Source organism: Rattus norvegicus, chromosome 1 (assembly GCF_036323735.1).
Source record: "Rattus norvegicus strain BN/NHsdMcwi chromosome 1, GRCr8, whole genome shotgun sequence".
Taxonomy (NCBI): Eukaryota; Metazoa; Chordata; class Mammalia; order Rodentia; family Muridae; genus Rattus; species Rattus norvegicus.
Window position 1 is genome coordinate 57,985,990 of NC_086019.1, and position 17,196 is coordinate 58,003,185.

Here is a 17,196-nt window from a genome sequence, read left to right on the forward strand (position 1 = left end):
GTAGACAAATTGGCCTTAACCTCACTGAGATCTACCTACCTCGGCCTTCCAAGTGTTGGGATTATAGACATGTGCCACCTTGCTCCGTTGTCAGTGGTGTTTTTCAACTCTGTTCTTAATGGAGCTGTAAAGTTCCTCCACGCTTTCCCCTTCCAGGGGTGAAGGGTTAAGAACCATCTTTGCTTATTTAAAGAAGCCTGAGCCCCTCAGCTCCTACCCACAACCTCTGCATCCCCCACCCTCACCCCCAGCCTATGGCCTCCACTTTGAACTGCCAATGTTTCCAGACAGTTTGGGACTTCAGACATTGAGTAATTTCAAAATGTTGGTCTTCCAGTTGCCAGGTTGCATCATAGGTAGTTTTTTGGTGATCCCCTTTTGTCTAAAGACATCACCAGCTAATGGAGACACCTCTGGGGCGGGGAAGAGTGCCTGCCTAGGAATGCTAGCTTATCTCCTCAAAGGCTTGCCTCCAAAGATAAGAAAGGCAAAAACCCAGAAGTGTTAAACAGCCTGCCATGGACAGAGGGCAGAGGGCAGGCCCTAAACCTGAGATCTGAGACCAGGTCTTGGATTCCAGAGATTACAAGGCTTTGGACCCAGGAGATAAAAGTGCAAACTTCTCATTGTGGAAATTAAAGGCTGATAAAATGGGAGGGGAGACACCTCTTCATTTGGCACACACACACCCCTCCAGCGCTGAGAAGTTTCAGTAGTGTTGCCCCCAAGCCTTGGGACAGGAAGTTCGTGTGGATCACACTTAGATGTGCTAAATTCCAAGCATTTTGTGAGGCTTCCACTTACCCTGTTCTGGAAGGCTAGCTGGCTTACCCTGTCAAGTACAATGATGAAAGTCTCCTCTGTATCCTGCTGGGGAAATCCCATGCTGTTTCTGATTCACCTCAGATAAGATAGACTTGGGTCTGGGCAGGATGGGAGGACTTCAGGATTCATGAGGCATGATTTCCCTGTGTAAGTGTGGCTGGCACTGATATAGACAGATATGGGGCTGTGGCAGCACCCTTCCCTACCAGGGAGCACTGGATTTTGAGCACTACTGTCACACGGCTTTGTAAATTTGGGGACTTAGAGTCAAGACCCTGAGTCAGAGGAAGCACAATGGACTTTACACACTACCCTTCTCTCACCATGGAGCAGTGGATTCCCACAAAATTGTCACATAGCATTGTGGGTTTAAATTCTAAACCCAGTTTCTCTTTAAATGGTGGGGTGATTGCATAGGCTCCTCTCTGTCAAACAGGGGGCTGTGTTCAAGACAGAAGCTAGAAATTATATCCCAAGGGACTGCTGGTGAGCTCCAACTGAACCAGATTTCATTTAAAATTCCAGGTTACTCATCTAGGTGGTGGCGCATGACTTTAATCCCTGTACTCTGGAGGCAGAGGCAGGCAGATCTTTGAATTCAAGGCCAGCCTGATCTACAAGGTGAATTCTAGGAGAGCCAGGGCCACACCAAGAAACCCTGGGTCAAAAAAGAAAGGAAGGAAGGAAGGAAGGAAGGAGGGAGGGGGGGAGGGAGGGGAGAGAAGGAGAGAAGGAGAGAGGGAGGAAAAGAAGAGAGGAAGGAAAGGAGGAAGGAAGGAAAAAGGGAAAGGAGGAAGGAAGGAAGGAAGGAAGAAGGAGGAAGGAAGAAGGAGGAAGGAAGGAAAGGAGGAAGGAGGGAAAGAAGGAAGGAGGAAAGCAAGGGAGGAAGTTTGAATGGTTTAAATGATGGACAGTGTGATCATGCATGCTTATTTTAAATGAAATAGAGAGCCAATTCTTACTTCAAACATTTCTTCTTGTACTGTTATTAGGTTGATTGGTGTCCTTGCTTGGGGAGGTTACAAAATCATGAAATCCTTCCTTCCTTCTTTCCTTCCTTCCTTCTTTTTTTAAGAAGCAGCCTAGGCTCTGCTTCCTGAACTACTGGCCTGTTAGCTGCTCCTGGGTTCACATTTTAGCCCAGGCCTGGAGATATTTCTGACCTAACAAAGCTGGTTTTCATGCCCTGGCTCTAGATGGGCCTGGCCCCTGCCACACTGTCTGGCTGAAGAAGATGGCCTTGTGTCATGGGACATGGAAAGGAACAGCTGGGGAAGCCTGTGCTATCTCCACAAAGACCGACAGCCACCTCCTGCTGAACCTGGAAAGGAACACGGGATTCTGGGCCCACATAAGCCAGGAGGGCCAGCCTGAAAAGTCTCCTCCCCTTGCTCACCTCATCTTCGGATGTGAGGAGGCACAGGCAGAGGTAGTCTGTGGAGTGAGGCCTATGTCGCCTGGGTGTTGGTTGGGTCTAAAGGAGGGTCTCGCAGAGGTTTCTTAAGACCATCAGAAATGTTTACATTACAATTCACAACAGCAGCAAAGTTACAGTTATGAAGTAGCAGTGAAGTAACTTTGTGGTTGGGGGTCACTACAGCATGAGGGAACTGTACTGAAGGGCCGCAGTGTTCAGAAGGTTGAACCACTGGTCTAGAGGGTGAGGCAGAGCTGTTAGACCCCACAGGATCTTATTAATGCCTGGTCAGACCATGGAGGAGTGTTAATGGTTAGACTTGCAAGACCTGTGCTCTGGGGATTTTTGTGAAGAGCAACTTCAAGTCAAATTGGGGGAGCTCCTTCCTGGAAGGTGAAGAAACACTCTGTGTCTGGTTCTTCCCTCTCTCCACAGTCAGTGACTGGTGTGTTCCTGGGAACAGGTCCCTGCAACACTCCCACAGCTCCTAATCCCTCAGCAGCTGGTTTTGCAAACTTCAGACTCCAACAGAATAACAAAGTCTTTAGGTCTGGGGTTTACCACAAGCCAAGAGCAGTGACGTGGACACGGACAAGGCCCTGGGCTGCCTCACTACCTCAGTAGGCAGAGGTGGAATATCCCTCCTCCTCTGGCCACTTGGCTGCCAGTTTCTCACACAGGCCAGTTTGACCAGGAGTGGCTATAACAGGGAATGAAGGCGGAGCCCTCAGGTGAGGTATGTCCTGAAGTGAGTTTGCATTCTCCTGTGAGTTACATTATTGATGAGCACACTATAAATTTTTTAACAAAATAAATAATGCATTTAGAGCAGGGCCAGTGTGTGCCAATTTACTAGTTTGAGTGGTTTAAACGATGAACAGTGTGACCGGGCTTATTTTAAATGGAATAGAGAGAGCCCAATTCTTACTTTCAAACATTTCTTCTTGTACTGTTATTAGGCTGACTGGTGTCCTTGCTTGGGGAGGTTACGAAATCATGTTTATTTAATACCTGTATCAGACGTGTTGGTAGTGTGTGCATGTGCTTGTGTCTGTGCACGTACATACTGGAAGGGGAGGGATGGGCTATGAGAAAAGTCACCACAAGGTTGTGTGTCCTTAGTCAGGTGGAAAACAGTACACACCTGTGCCCTAATGGGCTCTGTTACTCGGAAGAAAACCAGAAAGGATCCTGTGCTCTTGGCTAGAAGATCCATCAATTCCTGACCTAGGGAGCCCCCCCCCCCGCAATACCTATTCACAGAAGAGGGATCCACTGGTTCCCAGCCTACCTCTGAAGCTGAAGTTCCAGTGCAGATGGGGTACCCCATGAACTTCCCTGTAAAAGGTCCCCCAAATGAACAGTCCTGTCACCCAGGCACAGAACCTTCTTTCTGCAGTGAGAACACGCTCAAGCTGCAGCTGTAGAACATGGCTGTTTACAAGCTGCAGCTGCTGTAATTCATGTGTTGAGCAGATGCATCTCAGCACTTTGCTTCCTCTTCTACCCGTCCTCCAAGCTGAAGAAAAGCCATCGACCTGTAGCCCTTAGATTTTCAGTCACCTAAAGGAAACAGGTACAGACTGTGTCAATGGCTGGGTCTCCTGCTCCCGATGCCATTGGTCACCTAGAAGAGGGGCCCGCCCTTTGGTGAATCAAGTCACTTTCGGTGCTGTGGAAAAGAATGTTGCCCCTTAGTTTGACTTGACTGCTTAAAACACTGGCAGCAAGGCATGGCTGTTTACAAAATTCTGGCCGCTTGTTAATGGTTGCAAGCCATCGCCCTTAACCAGGGAGGCATGCCCGAGCAGAATCCACAGGGATAGCACCTAGGCCGCAGATGGATGGCTGTGAACATGGGGCTCCCGAACAGGGTTCAGGGCTAGGGCACCAATGAACATGAAATTCTTGTGGCTTGGGCCTATCTCAGTTGGTATAGTGCTTGCCTAGCATGTACAAAGCTCTGGGGTTCACACCACCTGTTCTGTCATAGCCACAATCTCAAAGACTATGGATCACAGAATGGAGCTTAGAGCAGCTCGGGAGCAGCACAATGTACCAGGCAGAGTGGTGCCATGTCTACAATCCCGGTCCTCAGTAGGTGGAGGTAGGGAGATCCTTAGCTACATACTAAGTCTGAGGCCAGCCTAGACTAAATGAGACCTTGCCTCGAAATAAATAAATACATAAATTAAAAAAGACAAAAACCCCTCTGAATCCTGCAGTACTGCTGTGGGGATTTTGTTTGCAGGCACATGCTTCGAGGGAAGACGTTTGGAACTTTTCTGGTCTTTAGGATTCTTCATCCTGGATTGATGAGGACTCTGGTGGAGAAAGACCTTAGATTTACTGCAACTCGGGACTTTTTCGAAGACAGAGGTAATGTAGGTTTTGAAGATGGAGAAAGCTTGGTGTGGGGAGGGTCTTGTCACTCTTCCCTGGGGAAGGAAACACTGGCAGCATTTATTTTTAAATGTGCCTCAGATTGTATCCAAGAGGAAAAGCTCACCACTTAATGTATTTTAAAAACAGAGATGCTTAGCATTTAACCTCACCCTCACGGGGCACTCCAGGTTCCAGAACACTCTGTTTCTTCCCTTGTACTGGGACTTCGATCTCTCACCCACTTTTCTGACTCCCACATGTCCTGTAAAACCTGTTTCTCTGTGTTCAGTGCAGTGCTGTCTGTTGGTGACTGCTCAAGTCGGTCTCAGTGCCTTTGGTATGTGAAGCACATAATATTCAACAACATGCAGCCTGGAGGTCCTGGGATAGTCAGTCCCTTCTCCTTGGTGGACATGCTTCCTGAAGTGTCAGGCAACATGCTGCTGTCCACTCAGGGAAAAAGGTCAGGGTGACTCAGACAGCAGCCTTACAGAAGCCTCACAGAAGGTAATCGGGCAGTTACCATTTTCCTTGATGACCATGAATGGTTTTCTATCGTTTTCTCCAGGAATCAAAAGCCTCCATCTTGGGAACTCCTAAGCCTTCTGCCTGCTATAAGATTGAAATTCCAGGCTCTCTCGGCTTCCTGTAGTAGCCTAGCCTGGTACTCAGAACCAATCACAGATGCTACTCTGGGTTTCTCATAGACAGAGAGGCCCAGTGGCACCCCTGAGAGAACAACCTGCATATTGCCAGAGAGCCTGGAAGAATTCTGCCTCCACAGAAAGGTTAGGGGTCCTGGACCTTCTTCTCCAGAGACAGCTCAGGGCTTCCCGACTCCCTTTTTTCCAAGTACATTACATCACCCTACTAGATTCCAGGGCCAGGTCCCAGGGGAACCTGTTGGTCTGCTTACAGCCTGGCCCTGGGAAGCCAAGCTAGTTTGTGATTTCAGTAGTAAGTTACATAACAGGCCCCGGCTGGCTGTTTGGCTTGTCAGGTGCACCTATCTGGATTCGTGCAGGGATTGTAACCTTGAGAGCATGGCTTCAAGGAGGATTTGTAGATCTGTTTATCCAAAATTAGGGTGCACAGGGTTGATCAAAAGCATGACAGTTGGGCCCATGCCCAGAGATTGATAATGGGACACTTGTGTCTGAGTCCTGGGGCTCCCTCAACCTCTCTGTCACCATCTTCTTTCCTGGAACATCCCTCATCTGTCATATCTACCTAGCTTCCCTACTTTAGCTGATCCAGAAGCCCCAGCGAAGGCTGTGGCTTCAACCCCCATAGCTTTGTAAAATGCAGGTACCTGGGTACAGCATACTCTCTGTGGTGCAGTGACCCTAAAACCCAGCAAGTACACTGGATGCTCTGGCAGATCATCATAGCTCTGACACTACTCGTCTCGGGCACTTGGGACAAGTTCTCCTGCCCCATGAGTAAATGGTCAAGCTTTCCCCTCTAAGTAGTGATTAAGAAAAGTAATTGAGATCCCAGCCCATCTCGAGAATCAATGAGGAGAAGGCCAAGTGGCCGTGGCTCTGGCACCAGTGCCAAGGAAGCCATCTTACCATCAATGATTGTGCTCAGCTAACCACACCACCTGTTACATCATAGCCACAACCTCAGACTATGAACCACAGAACTGGGGCTTAGAGTAGCTCAGAAGCAGTGTCCTGAAGTGGGTATGTGGCTCAGGGCAGGACCCATGTCAGCAGAGCAGGGTGGGCCTGGAGTCTGCTTTCCTGCCAGCTCCAGAGGCTGCCACAGTACAAACCATGTTGGGACGGCCCAGGGTGCCTCAGGGGCCTGGCTCTTGCTTTACACAAGGTGAAATAAGGACACCTCTGGAGCCACCCCAGGTATGACAAACATCTGGTCACCACAGTCCAGTCCCAGATGCCAGCTCCTCTAACATCTGTTAAATCTTATAATGACTTCAGTTGTTTTTCAAATTTAAAGCAAAACTCAGGTAAGTGTCCAGAAATCATTTTCTCTTTCAAAAAGGTCAGGATACTAAAGGTAGATGCAATGTTTTGTTTGGGGGTGAGCCACTGCCGTGTGTGGCACTTTCCACTCACTGGCTGTGTGTTTTCTGAGCCCAGTGACTTAATTTTTCTGTGTTTCTTTACTGCTCCTATGAAATGTGGAGTGCAGTGGAGCCTGCCTAGAGAGTTTCTGGGGAAATTAAACTTACAGGTACATGCAGTCAAGCATACACTGTAGAAGCTTCCTGTGAACATCACTGGTCAGGTTACTGCCTCTTTCTGCTTCTTCTCTAGGTTGTGGGAGGAGACATGCATACAAACACACTGAGCTTCATCAGCATGGGTCAGAGACTTGTGTGAGCAGGAACTGGGATATATCTTGGTAATGGTGGCAAATTTAAAGATTGGCACCAGGGTGAAAGGTCCCTGCTCTCACCTGAAAGCCATCTGGATCTCAAATGGTCAGTGTCCCACGAGTTACCGAGAGTAGAGAGTCCATGTCTGTGCTTCCTTCAGCTTCCCATAGAAGAGACCATGGTTTTACAGGGCTGTGAACCCAATTCCTTAAGGTTTCGAGTAGACGGAAGCTGAAATGGAATCTGGTGCCCGCCAGCTGTCTGCTTTCTGCTTTGAGGTCTCAAGCTGAGCAGCACTGCTGGAATGCTGTGTGACATCACCGAACATCATAAATCTTAGCACTAGCAGCCTGAGGTAACCTCAGCACTTCAGCTCATCCACACAGTCTCACCTGCCTGGGGTAAAGATGCTAACCTGTGTCTCCACTCTGCTCACACGGTTATCTCATCCACGTGGTCATTTCACGTGTCTCTGTGGCTGAGAATAGAAAGGCATTAATTAAAGTTCCATAATTAGTACCTCCGTCTACATGGCCTTCTGTGGACAAGGAGGGAGAGGGCAATGAAGATGGCTAGCCCGATGTCGGGACACCAAGGTTGCTGTTCTCTGGGACCAACGCAGGACAGATGTCACAGTGGAGAATGCCTGAGTGAACGTGACGCTTTAGTCCATGCAGAGACGGTGTTTGTTCCCATAGGTCTTGAGCACCCCAGTTTCTCCTAGACAATCTCAGTCACTAACCAGACTGCCAAGCCTCCTAGTGGCCTTCTCGAAATCCCCTAAATTATTCATCCATTCAGCAGATGTTAGTTGAGTTACTCGGTGCCAAGTGCTCTGATGAGTCACATTGAAGACTTCCCGGAGCGTGGTATCACTGAGGGGAGACAAGCAGGTTAATGACTGTTATATAAGCTGTGTGAAACAGACACTGTAGTAAACGTGCAGACTCTGGGTTAGAGGCTAGGACCACAGCTCGCTCTGATTAGAAGCTTCTGGAGGAGCCAGCATGAGAACAAGCCTTCAAAGACAGTCAGCAGAGGACACACGACCAGGACCTCAGGAGTTGTCTAATCTCTAGCCTTCTGCTGACCTAGATGTTACTTCACATTGTCCAAATTCTCATAGGGAGTTGAAAGATGCATGCGGCAAGAGGCCTCACTTCCAAGGACCCCCGATCTGTGCAACTCCCCCATTCCTTTGTCACCCTTGGTCCTCAATGCTTGCCTTTCTATCTTGTCACATAAATGCAAGCAGATGCTAATGCATTATTATCCCCCACTTTCTGCGTAGTTTTGAGCTTACTCCTTCCCTTCAAGTCCCAGGGCTTTCCACCTGCATGTGTATAGACCTCTCTCTTCATTCTTCTCTGTCAGCTCCGTATTCTTCAAGCAGACCTGGGGAGGGGGGGTTATATCTGAGTTGCCCTCAATCTTTCGTGCTCACGAGCTATGCCACCATGAGTGCTCCTGTGTACATGTCTGTCCGTAGGTGTACTGATCTCACGTTAAAGGGCTGGGGCTGCAGAGATGCGTGTATCACTGACGGTAGTCACCACGCCACCTGTCCTGCTGAGGTGTCCTGCCACCTCATCTGTCTGTCAGCAGCTGTGAAAGCTCTGGTTTCCAGACCACCTGAACTCATGCCTTCTGCCTTCCCACTGTGTGTCTGTCTACTAGGAAAGTGTTACTGCTTATTATTTGAGAGTTTCTTATTGGGGTGAAGAAAGCCCACCAATCAGGCCACCCACTCTGGGTCCACATAAAGCAACCAACATCTATAGAAACTGGGGTAACATCAATCACAAGATGTGGCTCTTTAACTGGGTTTTCCTTTCTGTTGAGCTTTGGATGGAGCAGCTCCTTTGGGGGTCGTGGGGAGTTGGTAGTACACTTGACAGGTGGTATAGTAACAAAGAGAAGCCTTTGAGACTTTCAGGAACAACAGACTCCGGTCCCAAGGCTGACAGTAGTACATGACATATGTGGGTCCCTTGAACACAACCTGGACCATAGGATCTCTCTTCTCTCTAATAGGCTTTCTCTGTATTCAGGCCCCAGGCAAGGCTCTGAGTGAATTGGCACAAGAAGACTCATCGACCCTTTATTGTGGGATCTGAAATCTTGTCCTCTGCTCACTCACTTCAGAGAACTCAGAAGAAGCCTGAAGCTAGGCCTAAGGATTGATGTCAGGTGCCCAGAGTTAAAAATAAGAAGATCCTTGTAACAGAATTGAGGATGGGTAAGTGGGACCCGCCATAGAGACAAGGCCTCTGTTCAGAGGGCATGCACCTCTGAGGCAAGTTGAACACAGATCCCTGAGGTGACCATGCAGAGTGAGTCCTGGCTTCCTTACATTCCACTGTTACAGCCCGTTCTTGCCCCTTTTGTGCAGATCAGTGAGGGGAGTGTGAATGGCAATCCTTTCAGTGACTTAACTATAGACCCAGCCATGGGTCCCACAGTAGGACCTATAGCATTCTCTGTCATCTACATGACCTGCCAGCATCTGTTCTGGATGCCTTTTGAGAGCTACACATATATCCTGGAACAAAGACACAAAACTCTCTTGAAAATACATCCCTTCATTTGGATCGCTGGGGGTGGATGGGTGTGTGCCCAAACAGCTGCCCTTGTAGAATAACAGCCTGGGAAGGGGAGTGAAAGATGAGAAGTGGGCTGCACAAGGGTCTTTTGCTTCTCCTCCCTGCTCACACAGAGGCTTAAAACTTCATAAAGCAATATCCTTTCTTTTGCTTTACTGTTTGTCCCAGGCAATGAAGAGGCCAGGGCCAGTGAAGTCTTGGCGTTGGTCCATTCTCGTGGCATTGTCCCACAGCGACCACAGACTCCCAGCCATCCCTGGAGGCTGGTACGTCTCTTTTGCATCTATCCAGTTGGGATTTTGTGGATATTGAACTCCATAAACACAAAGAGGCTGCTTGTGCTCCATTCTAGGTGTTTTCTGAAGTCACCAACATGGCTGATGGGCTGGACATGGAGGTAAAAGACAAGAATTTCAAGAATTTCAGGGTAGAGGGATGTATGGCTGGCACATCTGGGACATAGAGTAGGCTTCATCTGGGAAGGGAAGGATTCCATTCCAGGAACACAGTGTCGAAGGGTGTGCAGGCATCTGTACCCAGTGTGCCCTGCAGACATCCCTGTGGGTCTTGGAACAGAGAGGTGGGGCTGGAGCTGGAATGGATGGGGAGCACAGAGGTGGGGCTCAAAACCACAGATCTGGAGGTGCAAGGTAGAGAAGAGACCTGATCTAGAGCCAAGCCCTGAGATGGCCTGATGAGAGGTAGGCTGAGGAGTCCAGAAGACGAGATGGAGAAGTAGCTGCCTCACCAGGTATGAAGCAATCAGAACCCAGAGCCAATGAAGGATGGCCGCAGAAGAGAAGTCACCGTGACCCTCAGAATATGGATGGGAGGCATGAAATGAGCCCAATGAGTTCATGATCCTTTGGGGGGCAGATAAGAGATCACAACACTTCCATACATGAGCTAGACAGAATTAGCAATGAGGGGACAGACCCAGGACAGAAGGACAGGGACCCAGAGGAGAGGGATAGGGAAGGCAGACTTCTGTGGTCCTGTCTGAGACGATGACTGAGCATACAAATGAAGACAGTGGAGCAGACACTCTGCAGGGTCAGCATAATGACAGGTTCGATACAAGGACATCCACAGTGCAGGTGGGCACATATAAAAGGCCATCCCTTCCCAACCTGCCTGGCCATGGACCAGCGGTCTGCAGGTGTGTCATGGCTCCCAGGAGACCATGTTTTCTAGGATATGAGGTGACAAGGTGCGAACATGTGCAGGTATGAAGAGCCAAGCTAGGGCAACTGGCTGTGAGCTGGTGGAAGACACTCTGCCCCCACTTACTGTGGATTTCCTGGCACAGATGTGATGGCTTGTGGCCATTTCACGGCCCTTGCAGTTGTTTTCAGGCTGCCTCTGACCCCATACCTCTGTGTAAAGGAGATGCTGGTACCTCTTATTCTGAGACAGAAAATATCTAAGGGCACAGCCCAAGAAATAAAGATCTGAAGTAGGAAGACCTCCCATGTAGGGGTTCCTTATCCCCCTACTTCAGATCAGTTCATGTCAAACCCAAGAGGGCTGTCACAGTCCTCAGGGATGTCTGATCAAAAACCTGTTTACTTTAGCTGCTGGTCACGGCCTTGTATCCACTGTTGCCTCTGTCCTTCCCTCTATACAGGAGGACAGCCCTCCTTTCTGACCACAGTCAGGCTGCCTACTGATCTCCATGGAGTAGTCAAGTTTGGCTTCTGAAACCATCCATAGGAAGGTTCACCAGGTCTAGAATTTAGGAAACACACTGGAGTTGGGTCTGAGAAAGAGGAGGACAGAAGGAAGGGGAACAGCTATGTTAAATACCCACTGTTGCCTACAGCGCTATTCAATATTATGGTAGTTTCTCAGCTTATATTTGCTAAACACAAACCTGATTGCAGAACAGAAAACCAAACACCTTCTCAGGGTAGGATCTCAGGGTAGGAAAGCAAAGAGATGAACCCAGAGCTGTAGCAGGACATAGTAAGTTGAGAACTATTTTTGGGCAAGCAGCAAGGGCTTAGCAATCCTTTTCTGCAAGGATACTTGAGTGAGCACAGAGGAAGCTATGTGGGACAATGCTGGCCATGCAGTTTGAGGACTTTGGACTTGTGAGCCAAAGTCACACCAGAATGGGAAAAGCAGCTGGATGGAGTCCTCAAAACTTCATTCACCCCCCGCCAAGACCATAGTGCTCCATGAGGTTTCTTGTCAGCCAGGGTCAAAGGTGAGGAAACATTTTGAAACTATGAAAAAAAAATGCTGACTCTATCCCTGGCTTCCTAGGCCTCTGTCCAGAGGCTCTGTGATCTATGTCCTCGGAAAGCACATAGGAATTTTCTTCTGCCCTAGAAGCCAAGCAGCTGGGGGTTGTACCACTTAGTTAATGAGAGCAGGGATGGTCACAGATGCTGGGCATGCATCTAAGACTGGTGTTAATGCCTTGAGTCCTTTCCACAGCCTATCTTTATCCACTGTTCAGTTGGGAACACCAAGGAAGGTCCAGGTCTTACAAGGCTACATACTGAATGTGCTGGTCACTAGAACTTAAAACATCAGAAGAATATCACAGAGCTGGTTGCCATCCCTGGCTGTCCTTACTCCCTTGATGCTGTCTATCTTAGAGCCATTCACTGAATGTCCTTCCTTCTCTTCCTCTTTCCCTCCCTCCATAGACTCACTAAACCACTCACCACCTATGTATGCAGTTCTGGCACTAATGAATCTTGTGTGTTGCTACTGGTGGGGCAACAGTCCAACGAAGGCACTAGCAAAGGGAAGAAAGACATGGAGACACGATATCCACCAGACTGCCATGCAGATTAGACAGATATCCAGAGAAGGCAGGGACAGATGACTGAGATTGGTTAGGCCCTCTATGGCGTGGACGTCCCCTAGATGGCTTCCCTGCTGCTTCTTTGCTGACCCCAGGCATCATGCCACACTGGCATTACCTGGGGAAGCCCATCTCCTCTGAGTTGTCCTTTCCCCAAATGTCACGTTAGTTTTAGAGAAAACTACGTCCTTTCCAAAGTACAAATTTGATTTATGGAAGAAAAGCAATTGGGTTTCCCGTGACAAATTACCTGGACCAGAATGACATAAGGCCTTGATCACGCTGATTAAGGAATTACAGCCAGACACATCCCATCTTCCACAAGCTTAGTTAAGCACACACTGTATGATGAGGGAAGCCTGCTTCTGAGACAGCCTCTGTTGTAAATTTGCAAACTCTGAGCTCTTTCTTGATCTTGTTGTCACCAGCATAAAATCAAATGTCAGCACACGAGCTGCTGCCGGGAGACCATTCGAGTGCCTACATAATGCAGTCTTTGTGTTCCTATCTGGGGCAGGAGAAAAGAGAGTGGCTTTGATCAATAAATAATATGCACGGCAGTTGGGGGCTTTCCAAAACAGCTAATGTACACAGCCCTAAGACTGAGCTATGCAAAGCCACACTTGCTCAGTATTTCTTCTTACTGCATCTGATCTATCTAAGTTTCTATAGAGTTGCAAAAGCAGAGTTGAAGGCCCAAAACCAGAAGGAAAGAAATGAAAAGGCAAGCTTGATTTCTTCCAGAGCCTGATGCCCAGATACTGTAGCACCTATTGAGAACTCATGCCCAGGGAGTTCTTTCTTTGCTTTAGGATAGGAGTGGTCAGCTGGATGTTCTGGGACAAAACCAGCTAAGACTTAGGAATGAGGAACCATGGCAGTAGTTAGCATTGACATCCATTGTGGGCTCTCTGCATCTCAGGAAGGATTGGCTTTCCAGCCCTTTGTTATGGGAATTCCCATATGGAGAGGCCCCAGCTTGGAATGGCTACAATATCTATGCTGAACATGATGTGCTAATCTTAGACCCTTCGTTTTGTCCCCTCCTCTGGTGACCTGCTTTACCTGTCCTGGTCCTGGAATGAGAGCAAAGGAAACTACAGAACTCATGATGAACTCAGAAGACATGCTGGACAAGCAGGAGTCAAGTGAGTGAGACTTTCTTGGGCTCTGCAGTGTCCATCAAGTGCCTGGGCCTACTCTAGACACCCACTGTGTTACTAGGTGATTCTCAAATCTTCAGCCACGGGAAGGAACTCTTTCTATGCTCAGAACAACCACTGAGGTCAAGCCTACTCACCCCCATGGGACGGGTCCAGATACTAAGGCAGAAAATAAGGAGTGGCAGGAAGCAGAGCAGGGGACCATGAACATGTGTCCACCAACAGGAAGTAGAGTAGGGGGACCATGAACATGTGTCCACCAACAGGAAGTAGAGTAGGGGACCATGAATGTATGTCCACCAACTTTCTATCACTATGGAAAAAAACTTGAGATTCAAAGAGGAGAAATCAACTTTGGTTCAGTCTGGGTGGTTTCAGTCCATAGTTAGTTGGCACCATTGTTTTGGGGCTTGCAGAGGCATAGCATAGCCTAATGAGAGCATGTGGCAGAGGGGGGTACTTACGTTGTAGCAGCCTGAAGACAAAAGGAGAAGAGAGGAGATCTAGAATGGAAGAGGGGAGATCTAGTGTCTTGAAGGACACCTCGTCTGAACTCATGACTGGGATGATATTGTCAATTTGACACGATCTAAATAATGTAGGAAACAAAATTCTTATCATGCCTGTGAAGAAATCTCTAGACCGGGTTAAGTAAGGTAGGAAGATCCACTCTAAATGTGGGTGTCTCCATTCTATGCCCTGGGGTCCCAGGGTGAATTAAATGGGAGCTCAACACCAGAACTCATTTCTCTCTTCTTCCTGACTGGAAATTCAATGTGACCAGGCGCCTCATGCTCCTGCTTCCATCCTTACCCCTCCTAGACCCTCCCCACACACCATGGTGGACTGCACAGCAGTGGGAAACAACTAGAATGTCTCACTTCCTTCCACCAGGTCACACCTCTTGAAGGATCCGTTATGTTCAGTAGTGCCACTGGCTAGAACTGTGTGAGACTTGGATGCTTACTGCCCAGTAAGAGCGCTGGAGACTCCAAGTAGACGGAAGGAGGCAGCTTGTTTTATGGCTTTGCAAAGCAAGGCTTCAGGTCAAAGTGATTGAACACAGAACACAGTTTTTATAGCCCTAATGTAGGTCCCTTCTTCCCTCTCTTCATTGACTGAGTCATCAGGAGAATACTATCTTGCATGTTGTCTGGGTCTTATCTTTTGCCTTCCTTGTGTTTGTTTCTTAACAGAGACCCTGTGGGTTCACCCCAACACTTTGCATCCTGTTTACTTTTATCAGGCACACGCAGGCATTACAGGCAAGCATGGTTGTTAATTTTTTAATCTGAATGTTTAGTTTGGGTTGGGGGTGACTAGGCTAGCATAGATTGGGAGGTAGCTTGTGTTCGGTTCTCTGTAAGGATCCCTAAGCTGACTCTAACCACCTTTGAAAATGGATTAATATTTCACTTAATATATGGAGCAGGAGTTTAACACATGGATCTTTGAGGAGCATTCAAGATTCATGCTGTGATCTTAAATATTGTTTTATATTCGTAATTGAGCACCGTGATAGCAAAGTAATTTCTATGCTCCTAGAAACTGGCATGTGTTGGGAAATGTGACCATATGTCCAACAGTAAGCTGGGGACAGGCAAAGTACACTCATCTCTGGAGAGTTTAAAAGAGCACATGAGCCCCGGAGGTTCCTGACTGTGTCCTGGGTTTCCAGGAGCCGGGACTGGGAACAACACTGCCCTGGCATCCAAAAAGGCTGTCATCTGGGGACAGTACATGGTTCAAATTGCATACTAGAAGCCCTAGGTGTCCAAGGTACCATGAAAGGCATGCACAAGACCTGGCTCCACTCGCCAGAGTACTCCTGCTTCCTGGCTGTAGAGAATGGACCTGTAATTTACAATCAACTCTGGCTCTGTCTAAACCCTTCCATGCCATGTGCTGAGCCTCCACTGAGTTCTGGCCCCTACTCTCCTCATCTTAACTGCATCTATTTGGACAAAGGGTCTAATATCTCCTATTTTTGTTCTTTTTGGTGTTTTGTTTTATTTTGAAAAAGGATTTTCTACATAGCTCTGGCTGTCCTGGAACTTGCTCTGTAGACCAGGCTATCCTTAAACTCACAGAGATCCACCTGCCTCTGTTGAGATTAAAGGCATGCTGCACCACCACCACCACCACCACCACCACCACCACCACCACCACCACCACCACCACTGCAGGCCGGCATCCTCCTTGTTCTTGAAAGGCTGACAGTGTAAGGAATCTGGAGAGAGAGCAAGTCTATTTTCCTTATCTTTAAGATGAGTGGTGGGTAGATACTGCTATGCTCCTGGCCAGGCTGTACACAGACCAACCCTTTGTGAATGAGAAAGAGAGCCATGGGTGCCATGGGTGTCAACTTGGGACAGTTGACAGCTGTCCTGGAAGAGGTCACATCTGGACACAGCAAACATAAGAAAATTTGCTTGTTCAAATTCGGGTGGGTTTCTTCTTGGGGTCCCAGAGAGTAGACAGCAGTGTGTCTCCAGGAAAATAGACTTCCAATCTGATGTACTCTGGTGGCAGCATTTCTGCCTCGCCTTTTCCCAGTCCCAATGGATTCTGACTCTTTCGTCACTTACCTCAAGGACAGTCATCTCCAAAGGCATTCACTAGCCAAGGATATTTGAATTAATCATACATTTACACATCCTGGGCTCATCCTCATGCCCCAGGCTTTAAAGCACAGCTCCACACTTGGGAATGAGACCAAAGTATAAAAGCACACATGTCTTCCATGAAAGGGTATTTGCACACAAAAACTGAGCTGAATTGAATCAGGATTTTTCTGTCTTCACCTCTCTCACAAGGGCAATTTGGGCATGAATGTAAACTCCAAGAGTAAAATCTGAGGCTGGGCATATATTGTCATTACGGGTGCTTTGCTTCTATTCTGACCCAGAGATGAAAGCAGGCTTCTTTAATACTGAGTGTCCCAGTTTTTGCATCTTTCTATGCTTTCTCCTCCTTAAAGGCTGAAGCACAGCATCAATGTCGTGCTAGAGATGTGCTCAGAGCATTAGCTTCTGAGGTCAGCTGGAGCCAGGAGGAGCCAGAAAGACACTGATGGACATCTGGGGGCGGTGGACTCCAGGAAAGAGGTTCACATCTGGAATACCTGGCACCTTTGAGATTTGTAGGGTTAGATTTTTCAAGAACCTCTTTAATTATGGTTCTTTAATGATTCAACCTCTCTTCTAACCTACCACCCACCAGAGGTAGGAAAAGAGAAAAATGGATAGGAAATGGGGGTTATGGACCTGTTTAGAAGTAGTTCTTTGGGGGCACTGTCAGTAGTCCAGTCCACTCAGCAATCACCAAACACAAATCAGTATCAGCTGTTTGATCCAGAAGAAACCACGAGGCTCTGCTGATGCGGTGCAAGTCCACAGAAGCAGCATGAAGCAGTTGAAATACCACCGGAGGTTCCCTGGTATGTTTCTCCCTGTGAAGTCACGACAAGCCAAGATCAGCAAAGAAAGCAAAGCAAACCAATGCAAGGATGTCATCATCAAAGCCCAACAAAGACCAGCAAGGTGAACCAATGCCAGAGCCTTGTCTACCGTCCATTGGGTTATTACTTAAACCCTTTCCAAACATCACGTGCCTCTCAGGAGTCTGCTCCAGTAAAT

At 48.1% G+C, this 17,196-nt stretch overlaps 1 long non-coding RNA gene across 2 annotated transcripts in view; it reads right to left on the reverse strand.

Annotated features, from left to right (window-relative positions):
• Positions 1–3,821: 3,821 nt before the first annotated feature.
• The window catches only part of LOC120100106 (uncharacterized), a 55,696-nt gene continuing 42,321 nt past the window's right edge, over positions 3,822–17,196 (reverse strand). Inside the window, exons 3-5 of one of the 2 annotated variants that reach the window (XR_005499870.2) lie at positions 16,825–17,009; positions 12,646–12,903; positions 3,822–7,849 (exon numbers count right to left, since the gene is read on the reverse strand). This is a non-coding gene — a long non-coding RNA (uncharacterized LOC120100106). The other variant, XR_005499873.2, reaches the window with a different exon arrangement.